We start from the raw sequence: 12,658 nt of genomic DNA on the forward strand, positions 1-12,658 counted from the left end.
TGCGTTGTTTGTCGATAGTAAGCATGGTGATGAGTCAGTACAAATCAGCATATGAAACTATTGGGAACTAGGCTCAGCGACCTCCAACCTCAACCCATGCCTCCTACTGCAATGACGTAATGGAACGTACTTGCTTAATGTTTAAATATCCAGATCAATAGCATTTGGCATTTGTCCCCTTTAGTACAGCATTTGTCACGTACATCTTTCACTTTAAGTTTTGTAGTGCTTGTGTGCTGTCACCCTCGTTCCTTGTCTTTCTTACTGATACCTATTGTTTGTGGATTACCACCACAAATTCTGCAATACGAGGTGGCACCTCTGTTATATTGGTTTATGGCCTGCTTCCCTATTTTATTATTTGCTGGTGAGGGGATAGTGAGGGGATAGCTGTATCCTTCTGTGCACCTCGCTAATTAATTGTCCAGTGCTTCTCTCTTCCGTTCAGACAGAGTTCGTATCCCGTATTGATATATCACTAGTGCCTACCAATATCTGATTAATTCAATCCTTACTGTGGCCCTTATTACAAATGGGATGGTAATTCTGCTTTATCATATCATAATAGAGGTGCGCTCTCCACAAACTGCCGTAAAAGGATGCCTAATTTACCACTGTGAGTGACCAAAATGTAGGATTACAAGTTTGGCACACTGTAAGAGAACTGAATTGAAAGAGGCTCAATAGAAAACATCATATCCTGGATCTTTAGGAGGATCAAAAAAGAATATATGCATTGAATTTTAATGTTAAGTTGTCCTGAAGAAGGTAGGGCGAACCATTCCAAGTACCACCAAGACGCCGCATTGACAAAATCTTTTTTAATATTATGTGTAATGCATTTTTAAATTGCCGGAGTAAAACGATGTGATAAGTAGTTTTTTTAATCGTGATTCATGAGATTTCAAACCTTTCTTGTGGATTATTGATCTGAAATTAACTAGAAAAATATTATAAACCGTGTTTTTTAAATTGTGCATAGTATGTGACATATGGTAGATATACCTAACTGTTTTCAGCAGTATTATTTGCTTATTAATAAGCAGGTACTCTTTGTATTTTAAGGAGACAGGGGTAGTTTGGTATTGATGAGCATTTTCTGAATGGTTTAATTCTTTCACTGCATGTCCATTTAGCTCGTGACTAAGTAGGGCAGTATGTGGTGATTGATACGCACAAAAGGAAAATTTTCTTTGATTTTAGTGTTATAGTACCCTGTCTCTTTCGGTAGTGAATGGTAACCCTCCTTAGTTTAAGAGCATATAGACAAGAAGCTATTCTTCCAGGTAAGATGTTGAAGTATTTTACTACCTATTTTCAATAGTAGACAGTAAGTGCAATTTCAAAAGAGTAGAAATTAGTAATCTTAGCAAGACAGTAAACATTACATTATGTACCTGATATGTGAGTGCTATTAAAAGTGAATATATGTAACGTGAAATATAAAGCGAAGAATTGTATATCACTCTTGCCTAACTTATTTGGCAGTGTATTACATTCACACCTTTCAGAAATTAAGACAGTGCAGGTTGTAGAGTGAAAACCTGCTTGATTACAAATGTAGGCTTTACGTACAGTAGTTGCACAATTCACATAACCATTATTTCAGGATTGGGCGTGTGATCTGCAGGTTAGCCAAGCATCTTTACAGCAAGCTTATGAGCAACGTTTCCATTTCCACCACTGATTTTCCCTTTTTACCTCACATCAGACTATGATTCTAGCAGTAGGTTTCATGCTCCATCTGAAGTTGTATATTTCTATATATCTTTCACTTTAAATCGCCATACGTGCAGTTAATTGCTCGGTAGAACTACTACAAGTACCAGTGCCACAGTACTTGAAGCAGTGCGCCTCGGGAAGGCCGAATGTTGTGTTAAATTCTAGCTCACATCCGACCTATAATCTAGAAGCAAGTTGAATGGATGCGCTCTTTTTTAAAGTCGCCAAAGCAACCTTCCTGCACTGAGGTTTTATTGCACTGCACTGATTTAACTCCTCCTGACCAGGTTTGGCTATTAAATAATCGTTTTTTCGGGTGCACAGTATATTATCAAAGTGAAGTGAAAGATTTGCATGTAACCTAATTTAAATACTTAAGTACTGCAGGTACTACAGTGTGGGTATTTGGAGACATGTATATGCCTGTCTAAGGAAACAAACAACTGAGACAACCCAGAAACACCGCTCTACCAACAAGCCCTGACCTAATGGCTCTGCCCACAACAACCTCCTTTGGGAGATATCTCCACAGGGTTGAAACGTGAACCAAAGTAGAGAGCACCCCTGTGATGCAAAGCAGCGTAACAGGATAGCAGAGTGGTGACTGTAAGAATGGGGACCCACTGTAAAATATTGTACCTTCCGACTGGATCCCAACCTACCCCGTCTCTCTTCCACCTATAGGTCTGAAGTCTAAAGGTATACATGAATAAATTAATGGTGGATCCAGAGACCCAAGACATTCTAATTTTTGGTTAAGTGACACTTAGGGCTCAAGCATGCACGTGTCATTGCCATGCTCATGAGCACATACGGATATAGAAGGAGGTACCAATGACCTGCGAATGGAGGTGGAGCGGGGAATGGTGTGTGTGTGGGGTGGGGCGTTAACAACGGGATGGGAAAGAGTGTTTTGCAGGGATATAAACAGCGGTGCTGTGTGTATGTGATGTGCAGGAACAGTGTGTGGAGACAGAAAGGAAAGTACAATCAGTGGTGGCTGGTGACATTTGAAAGTGGTGAGGAGTACAACAATAGCCGTACTGCAATGTTTTGAGCAAGCGTAGCAAGCGAGCCCAAACCACCTACAGGGAGTCCGGGGGGTTCTCTCCCGAGAACATTTTGAAAAAAGAGTGGTAAAATGGTGCATTTTCAAGCAAATTAGAAGGTTAATAAAGCAATTGCAAATCTGTTGTAACAAAGACAGTGACTGGCAACACTGTCAGTCTAATCAGATGCATATCAGACGCCGGCCTACCACATGCTCTGTCCATCTGTGCCACTGTGTGCTATTCTTTCACAAGTGATGGTTTGTACTAAAGGTCAGGGTCACATTTTTAAATAGCAGTCATATGCCTGCAGTAAAAAAATGTAATTATAAGAAAGAACCATCCCAGATCATTTTAATAGTGCAGTGCAGATGCTTCCGGGCAGGCAGGCGTACTTTCTTAAATTTTTGTAATAGCTATCACTGATTTACAGACAGCATCAACTACTCACTTAATCTTATGTACATTTGTGCTGCTTACACCTGCCGTTGGTGTGATCTGTAAGTGCTGTTCTGCCACATAGTACCCACCTTTGGAGATTACACACTTCGTGATCTGTTTACGGAATTTTCTCATACCACAAACGTGTTCTGTTAGTGCCTTGAAGAATGGTAAGTCACCATAAGTGAGGCCACTGGCAGTTGTGTTGATTGTGTCATGCTGGTTGTCAGCATGTGTACCCTTGAAAACTATATTAGTCAACAACACCTCCTTCAGGAATAGCCCACCATAGAAGTAAGACAGCAGTGAGGAAGACCCCACCTCCTTGTCGCCTGTACCCCATCACCTACCCCCGCCGCTCTCAGCTGCACCTGTATATGTATTTGTATCTGTTGGACTTGGCATATTTTTGTGTGTTTCCCCTGACTTTTTGCTTTCTGACCTTCCGGTTTGGACTCTGTTTTTGCTGGTGTAATGATTCTGCGCACTTTCCTCACTGCAGTCCAGTGGTAAAGTGCAAATGCTCCTGTATAAAATGTGTAATGGATTGGTGTTTCCATGATTGGTAGATTTGATTTATGTGCCAGTCCCTAGTAAAGTGCACTGCATGTGCCAGGGCCTATAAGAGAGAGAGAGAGAGAGAGATGTATATGCAGGGTCTGTTGGCTCAGTGGACGAAGGCGTCCGCTGCAGGGGCCTGTGTTCAACCTCATGGTCACAGTTTTTTTCTTGCTCTAGCCCCGCCCCCACTGACCCCGCCCCCACCTGTGCGTCCCTCGGCCACAAACCACACTGTAAATTTGGCCCGAGAGAATGTTTGTGAGTACCCATGCTCTAACTGAATGATTTGTAAGCGCATCAGGTAAATTACAGGCTGCGTAAAGCATGCCAGTAGAGAAATGCCCAAAAAGCGGGCAGAGGAAACATGACAAGTTATGTAGAGAGATGCAGGTGGTGTCAATTGTCTCTATCGCTTTCTGCAGTGCCACAACAAATGCCAGAGCAGTCGTGAAAGGTTGGACAACGCCAATCATGAGATGAAAGGAACCGACGTTCAAGTGCTTTAACAACTGCCAGAACATGCTTTGTACATTATTAGCATCACACAGTCCTGGCACTGAACACAACTGTCATATACCAATGAAGCGTTATATATCACAAGCACTGGGGGGACTGGTATTGCACAACATAGGCACTATATATCACTGGTACTATAGAGAACAGGTACGCTACAGAAGATGGTCAGTGCAGCACAAGCATTGTTGTGCACTGGTATTGTACGGTACATGTTTTGTGTAAAACACGGGCACTGTGTGGAATAGATAATATTCCGGTCAGGTATTAAATAGAAAAGGCATTACACGTATTTATTTTTCTTAATAGTTTTGTGCACAAAGCTGGCACAAATGAGCCAACAGTCGAGAACAACAAGTTGATTTCAACAAGGCACACCGAAAAATAAAAAAACAGCATATAATTCAATTTCCTTAAGAAAAATCGAGAGATAGACAAAGAAACCAAATAAAAAGCAGATTTACAAAAATGTGGCAAACTCAAGCCGGCACTTTTACCGCCAGTACCATTTCTCATGACACCTCTTCAAGCTACGCAGCCTATGCTTCCATTGTCTGACATGTGTTTGTGATTTTAAATAAGTTATGTTATTTTAATATTTTCTTGTAGAGCGCACGTTCACCGGGAGGTTTCTTGGCGCTGACGCTATCTCTAGCGTCTACCGGGACCTTGGAAGACTTACACGTGGGCCTGTGCAAACAGCTATGTTTTGAGCATTTTCCTAAAGCTCAGGTGGTTGTTGCAAGATCGGATTTCTAACTGAAGGGAGTACCTTAGTCAGGGGGCGAGAGTCGCAAACCTGCAGCCACCCTGACGTTGTAGCTTAAAAGACTGGGTGACCAGAAGTTGGAGGCTGGCGGAACAAAGGTTGCGGGAGGGGGTGTACCTAGGTAGGAGGCATTTGATGAATTTGGGACTGCGGCCGTGAAGAGACTTAAAAATCTGGGCTGCCTTCATTTGCAATATTATTCAGCTGTATACAAGATAGGCGCATTGCACAAGCCAACATGAGGAGATGTCCTATAGGTTGACATACGCCTCTGAACCTCACAAGATCAAGGCATTACATCCAGACATGAGCACGAAACTTTACAGTATACAAGTTGCGTCAACACTGGAAGAAATATTCATAAAAGTAATTTAAGAAGGCATGCACTTTACAAAGGAGAAAAGGCGTGAGACAGCGAGCGCCATGTGCCAGATTGGAAGTCTCACTATCAGCTGTGGGAGCCGCACCTCCGGTGCCATGTCATGGCTGCTGACGGGAGGAGGGAGCAGGGCGGCGTCACTCTGGAGCACACCTGTCCGCCCAGGGAGGCGAGTGGGTCCACCCGCGGGGCAAAGTGCGCACTCACCCAGCAGTGTAACCTCTCAAGACAGGAATCTCACTGCCCCCTCACGATACAGTAACACTTTTCAGAGTGAAGTAGTGAATCTTCTCACGGTGCAGCATTGCAACCACTCACAGCGCAGTCAGTGTACTATTTCATTGCACGCACGGTGTGTATCCTTTCACAGCAGCTTAACCTCCCACAGTGGACACAATGACGGTTCAGTGTAGACAGCCAATCCAGACGCTGCATTAGAAATGCCAGGATTGGCTAGAGCACTGATGCCCCCCGCCCATTAGGAGACGGGGGGCAGGGGCTGCTGCATGAAGCAAGCAACCCTCGGTCCCTCTCTTTCCAAAGGGGGAAGGCAGCGGCTAGAGGTGGGCATGTTTGGGCTGATCGTAAAAATGACCATGCCCAAAACAGAACATGCGCACTGCTGCTGCCTGCGCTCGGTAACAACTGCTTGTTGTCTGTCAGTCACCACCAAGTGGGCGTGGCCCGGTCAGGGGCCGGCCCGAAACTGACAGCCGCGCGCCACGACTCAAGTTATATTTCAACACAATCAGACTAAGTAGAACGAGATTGAACAAATTATGAATGGGCCCTGGGGCCATGGGGGCATGTGGCGTTAGTGGCAGGTGGGGCAACGCCCCGGCGCCCAAATGGTCGCACAGCCCCTGAGTACAACTATGTCAGGGAATTGCTGGAAAGGGTCAGAGGCAAGCACTGTGCTCCAGAATGTGCTGTTGCTAGGGGCACAGTGGAACCCACTCCCAACCCTGTTTGTCCCCAGGATTCTACCCAGGATGTCTTCCCCTTCCTATGTGGATTCTGGCAGTTCCAGCAGTAAATCTCACACCGGGCTTCGTGCCAGGATCCTGGAAAATCACGGTTTACTATTGTAAAAAGATGTACGATTTGTGAAAACTTAAATGTAAACACAGTGAATTTGATATGAAACCCTTCCAGAAATATAAACCGGCAAGACTATCAATGTGATTCCTATATAAACAAGCACTGGCAACACCAGATGTTTTTCGCATTTCAAGTACGTGTGGAAATGTATTTCAAATTAAACAAGAAACACAAGGGACAGGGAGAGGGCAAGTGAGAGGGCAGGCAGCAGGGGAGTGAAGGAGCAAACAACACTCCATGATTATGGGAGAGGTACGGGAAATCAACCTCTGGGGAATAGGAGGGAGCAAGCAACAGCTGGAGGAGAGTAATTGGGGTGGGACAAGAATGGGGATGGAGCAGTAGGGAACAAGAGTGGGGGGAGTCAAGAAATAGTATCTCAATCATGTCGGGAGCGGCAGACGAGCAGTGATTACGCTGAATCAATCTGTGCTTGGTCCCTGCTCCACAGCAACCATTGGAATGGAAATTTCTGCTGCACTGGTTAATGAAGAGGGCTACAAAGAAGAGTGATGCAGAAGAAGGCAAATGGTAAGCAACAGGCAGGTTCCACCCCCTTTTCGTGTATACATCTGTGTCTCACAAGAGAGATGCATGTGCTAGCGCATACTGTCGTAGGCTGAACCCTAAAAAGGGCATGCCGAGCCTCCTGAAGGTCACTGGCACATACTACCTGGCAGATTTTTGCTACTGGAGAGAGAGCCCAACAGTCTCCACTGGAAATTGCTTTTGGGTCAGGAGCTTTCTAACCTGTTTTTATCAGGACCTAGATTTTTTATGCTAAATAAGTATATTTGATCTTTCAAGCAAAACAGTCAATCTGATTGGATTATGATAAGCAATATGATCTGTAAGAACTTAACATTATTTTAAAATAACAATCAATACTCACTTACATTTTGGAATTTTATATTCAAAAGGATTGAATGGTTTCTTGTGCCCAGATTTAGTAGGCCTACCTACATCATGAAGCATACACCCTCACTTATATCTCTGAAGTTTGTCTTGTTTGTACCAGCAGGATAGCTCAGAGATGGCCCTGGCCTAGCCCACATGCACGGAAATGCCACAGTTCATAGATGACTTGGCATGTGCTACAGGTAAGTTGCATTGGTATGAAATATTGTGTGCATAAATTAAAGAAAAACATTACATTCATATTCCAAGAGAACCATAATAGGAACAAACACTCTTTTAAACCTTTATTTTATGTAAATATCTGAATTGTGTCAACATGGGTTTATTAGAGGACAAATGGTTTAAAAACAAATCTCTTAGGCCACAAACCATTTTTTAAGTGGTAATCAACTGTTTCCTTCATCCTGCACTACAAATCGACCCACTGTAGGCACAAAACTTTTATACATTAGGTTACTCCCATCCAAGCTGTCCCTCTGATCTATGTAGTGTGGCTGTCAAACCTGCTATCCTAAGAGTGGTCTTCCCACAGACTTTTTGCCTTTTACCTCCTGTTTTGCTATTTCTTGGCCAGCGTTGGGAATTCCTTAATACACTTTTAAGCTGTAATTCCTGATCAGAGAGGAGTAGCTTTTTCATGTTTCATATATTTGGAATTGTAATCATTAATCATCCTTGTTGGTGAAGTTGGATTTAAAATTACTGTTTTAAAAATGCCACTTTTAGAAAGTGGGCCTTTTTCTACACTTACTCCTCTGTGCACCTGACAGCCTGTCTCCAATGCATGTCTGAGGAGGGTGACAGCTACACTTTGTGTTTTTCTCTAGACAGCTACAACACAGGAAAGATAGGTGTCTTAGTGTCCATCTACATACATCTGCATTTTGATGGCCTTACCTGAGAAAGATGGAAGGGAGGGGCTAACACTTCGATTGAATAGGCAGTGTCCTGTCCACACACAAAGGACTGAAAACCCCCCATAGATGGCTTAGCAGACAAGACTGGGTTGAAAGGGATACATGTGCACTTCAGAGAGCTGCTTTGAAGTGACCCCCACATCAAAGGCAATTTTATTTATAAGTAATAGGTCTCTGACCCCCTAAAATCAGATACTACTGAACTTTTATCTGCACCTCTGTCAGACAACAGAAAAATTGCTATGCTGCATAAAAAGTAAGGGTGGACGTAGTGGTCATAGTGGGGCTTCGCGAAGCTATGCGAAGTGGGCGAGAAACTACGCCCACCTACGCACTTCGCGTAACCCCACTACGCGCTGCCTGCCCCCATCCCCTACACACATAATTTTAGCTCAAAAGTGTTCTAAAATAAAATAAAAAGCACTTACCTTGTCCGCCGCGTCCCGGGGCTCCCTTATCTAATCGCGCCGCCGTGCTCGCCGTCTTGGATACCAATGCGCATGCGCGGCCGCCAGCGCATGCGCAATTCTCATGAGAAATGCGCATGCATTTTTTAGCTAAAAATCTGTATGTAGGGGAGGGCGGGAGGGAGGCGGGTGGCGGGCAACTTTGCTACGCCCGCGGAGTGGGAGTAGTGTTGCCTGCTACGCCTACTTTGCAAAGGGCGAAGTAGGCAACACTACGCCCACTCCGTGGGCGTAGCAAAGTCCTTCGCCCAGGGTTAATAAAAAGGACTTAACTGGACTGCTGATCTGGAAGGTCTGCTTTCCTGTTTGTTGCCCTGCTGCCTACTGCTCTCTGACTCTGCTGAAGGAGAGCTGGACTCCACCTTCACTCCAAGTGATATCCAAGGGCTTGTTGGCTTGCCTCCAGTTGCTTGAGACTCAGCGATATCAAATACTCTACTCTACCCCTGCTCCTGTGCATGGCTTACTGGAAGTGACCCAGATACTTGCACCTTGGATTTCAAGGCATCTCCCATCTGCGTGTGGCAGAACTGGCACATCAACTTGTTTGCACGAGTAAACTCAGAGCATTGCATCAGAGCCAACACTTTGTCTCTTGAGATCGACGCATCGGACAGGATATCACACAGCTGCAACTTGGTGAGCTCGAAGCATCCTCTCTACTGCGTGGCAGAATCTGGTACATTGCTTGATGCCCCTCGACTCTGGCACCCATCTTCAGAACTAAGGCATTGCCTTCACTGTGTAGAGAAGATCAACACTTCCTTTACCTACCAACCTTGACATTGACGCATCTCTCTGTTTGTTACTAGAAAAGGTACTTTGTTCACTGGGGTCTGCGTGGGTCCTGTAGCTGGCCAGTGCTGTATCGTGGCTGGCCCAAACTTTGACTTTGCCCTGGTCCAGCCCGACCTAAAGTAACCTTTTTAGCTCTACTTGCTTTGAAATGCTTTGCTGCCTTTATTCCTTTAAAATTCCATATCTTAACTTCTACATATTGGATTTTTGTTGTTTTGGTCTTGTTTTGTTCAGAATATAATGTTCTTTTCTTCTAAACATGTATGTAGGTGTATGTGGTGTATTCATTGTGTTATTGTGTGTGTGTGTGTTGCAAAAATATCTTACACATTGTCTCTTTAGATAAACCTGACTTCTCGGTGCCAAGTTACCAGAGAGTGAGCACAGGCTATCTTTTAGTGTGTATCACGTTTACCCTGACTAGAGTGGTGGATTCTGTCTGGCCTAGGTGCATACCTCAGCCAACCAGGTGTCCCATTTCTAACATTGGTGGCAGTGGTGGGCTAGGACTTGTGTTTGTGCAATATCATATAGTAACTCATTCTTCACAACAGCTCTGTACCAACTTAAGCCTTTTTCAATACTCACTGTTCGGACATCTTTTGATTTTTCCAAAGTCCTTTTGCCTAAGTCCCATTTTTTCTGCAATATTTGTGGTCCTACCTGGCACTATGGAATTTGAGCTTACCAACCTGGAGGCATACACAGTGGCCCACCTTAAGGGGGTCTGCCAAAAGAGGAGAGTGTTCCATAAGGGAAGTGTCAAGAAGGCAGAGCTTCAGGAAGTCTTAGGGGCATGGGCAGCAGCACATCCAGAAGGAGAAGTGGATGAGGAGGAGGCATCAAGGACTGAGGAAGAATCAGAGGATCTTATCATACACCCTATGGAGGAGGGGGAACATTTTTCTCCCAGGCCTGGATGTCCACTCTAGACCAAGCAGAAGTGTGCCTCAAAGAACCTGTCCCTAGAGGAGCTGGAGGACAGCAGGGAGGTAAGACAACTAAAGCTAGGGCTTACCAAAATGAAGAAGTCCATTGCCCTTGCTAAGCTAGAGAAGTAGCACACTCTAGAAGAGAAGAGGCTAGCCATCGAGGAAAGGAAGATGACCCATGAGGTGGATACTACAGCCCTCCAAGTGGGGTCCAACAACAACAGTACTGGTGGCAGCATGCCTGCAGTGTTTTCATGAGCCAATATTTAATATACCAAAATATATGGTGCCTAGTTATGAAGTAGGGAGTGACATAGATTAATGATTGATGATTGGAAACCCATGAGGTGGCTTTGAAAGTAAGCAGTCCCCTGGAGAAGTTCTGTGGAGGTGGGTTAGTCTCTAGTGATACATGCCCACAGTGGGTAGGAACACACTCCTTACATTAGAGGTTAGGGACCAGACTAGCTACACTCCATGAAGTCCATTTTAGTCAGCAAATTTGTGTTGACCCCTGAGAAGGACAGACAATGGTTCAGCGCCAGTCAAAAACTCTACACAAACATGGGTGGCTATCTTGGATTAGGCTGGTAAGGCACTGAAGGGTTGGATGAGGAGCAGCAAAGTTAATGATTATGAAGGGTTGTACTACTTGTTTTTAAAGGAATACTTTCTTGATACTTGTTTTCCAAAGCAGTGCAAACACCTGGTTGATTTACTGACCCCAGGAAGCTTGCTGAGGAGGCAAACATCTGGATCATCACCAGAGTGTCCAAAAACGTATCTGGGGTGACTCCATAAAGGGTGGTCAGGGTTCCCATCAGACGACGGAGGGGGTAGAGAAAAAGGAGTTCTCTTCATGACTTCAAAAACAAGCATTTACAATGCAATGGTCTCGGCATTATTAAAGGTAGACCTATTGGCATTGCTCATGACTTTTTTTTAAAATCATAAATAAATGGCATTGTCATTTACAATGCCAATAGCGTAATCAACAACTACAGAAATTAAGTGCTTGCTAAATCTAACTGGAATGTCCGACGGTCAGTTAGAGAAACCAAATCCATGCAAGCCCACATGGTAAGACTTTAGATGTTCACAATCACTGCACATATCACACACGGTTGCTTACCTTTCCCAAGGTCACCTCCTTCACTTTTGCCTGTCGGGTCATCATTAACAGGGAGCAGACGAGGAGTTTCTGTTGCAATGGGAAGGAATCGTCTGCACCCCCAGAGTTACCAGAAGTCATTCGGTCACCATAGACGTCAGAGATCACACGAGAGATTTGGGGGAGACTAACTCGTTTAGGAACCTGAGACAATTGCGGAGACTTTGTTGGCGATTTGCCTAAAAGTAATAACACAAGAAGAAAGAGTACAAAAGCCTGTCAGAGGATACTGCACAGTACAAGGTTCAGTTTCAACAGTTGCGCTATATTAGTACAGTATCACCTTAAAAGCATCGACATTCAGTTGGTTACCATTGGCCAGTCACATCCAGGGGCTGCCTACGCTGCCGCCGATCACATAAGTCTGTAAGCACCCACGCTTTATGTGCCTGTTGCATCAGTGTATGCTCTACGTCACAAAAGATGCAACTGCAGGGAATTGAAACTTAGTCTTCATGCAGACTTAGTCGGGGACTCTTTTCTTTGTAGGACAACATGCCAGGGACAGACTGCCCTACAACAACTGGTGGGCTCTGGAGTGCCACTTACGAGCAGCAGCAAACAAGATAAAATAACCCGTAACATCCAGGACAGCTGTTGGTGTGAACATCTACCACACCACCAAATGAAATTCGAGGGTTTATGCTGAAACAGTATTTTTGTCCTACCTACATACAGCACACAAGTTAATTCTTAGCCACATGTAAAGTTCTCTAAAAGGAGATTGCATACAGCAAACCGTAGTGTTACAACTGTTGCTTCTCACAGGAGAGCATGCTAAATCAAGACTCATGTTTAGATTTATTTAAGAGGTTATCAGTATGTGAAGAAATTTGCATACTTGTGTAGAATGCACAGAAAGGGAGAGCGGAGGATATATGATGTTCTTCTTTACAATGCCAATCAGTACCGGACAGGTG

Source organism: Lissotriton vulgaris, chromosome 7 (genome assembly GCF_964263255.1).
Source record: "Lissotriton vulgaris chromosome 7, aLisVul1.2, whole genome shotgun sequence".
Lineage (NCBI taxonomy): Eukaryota > Metazoa > Chordata > Amphibia > Caudata > Salamandridae > Lissotriton > Lissotriton vulgaris.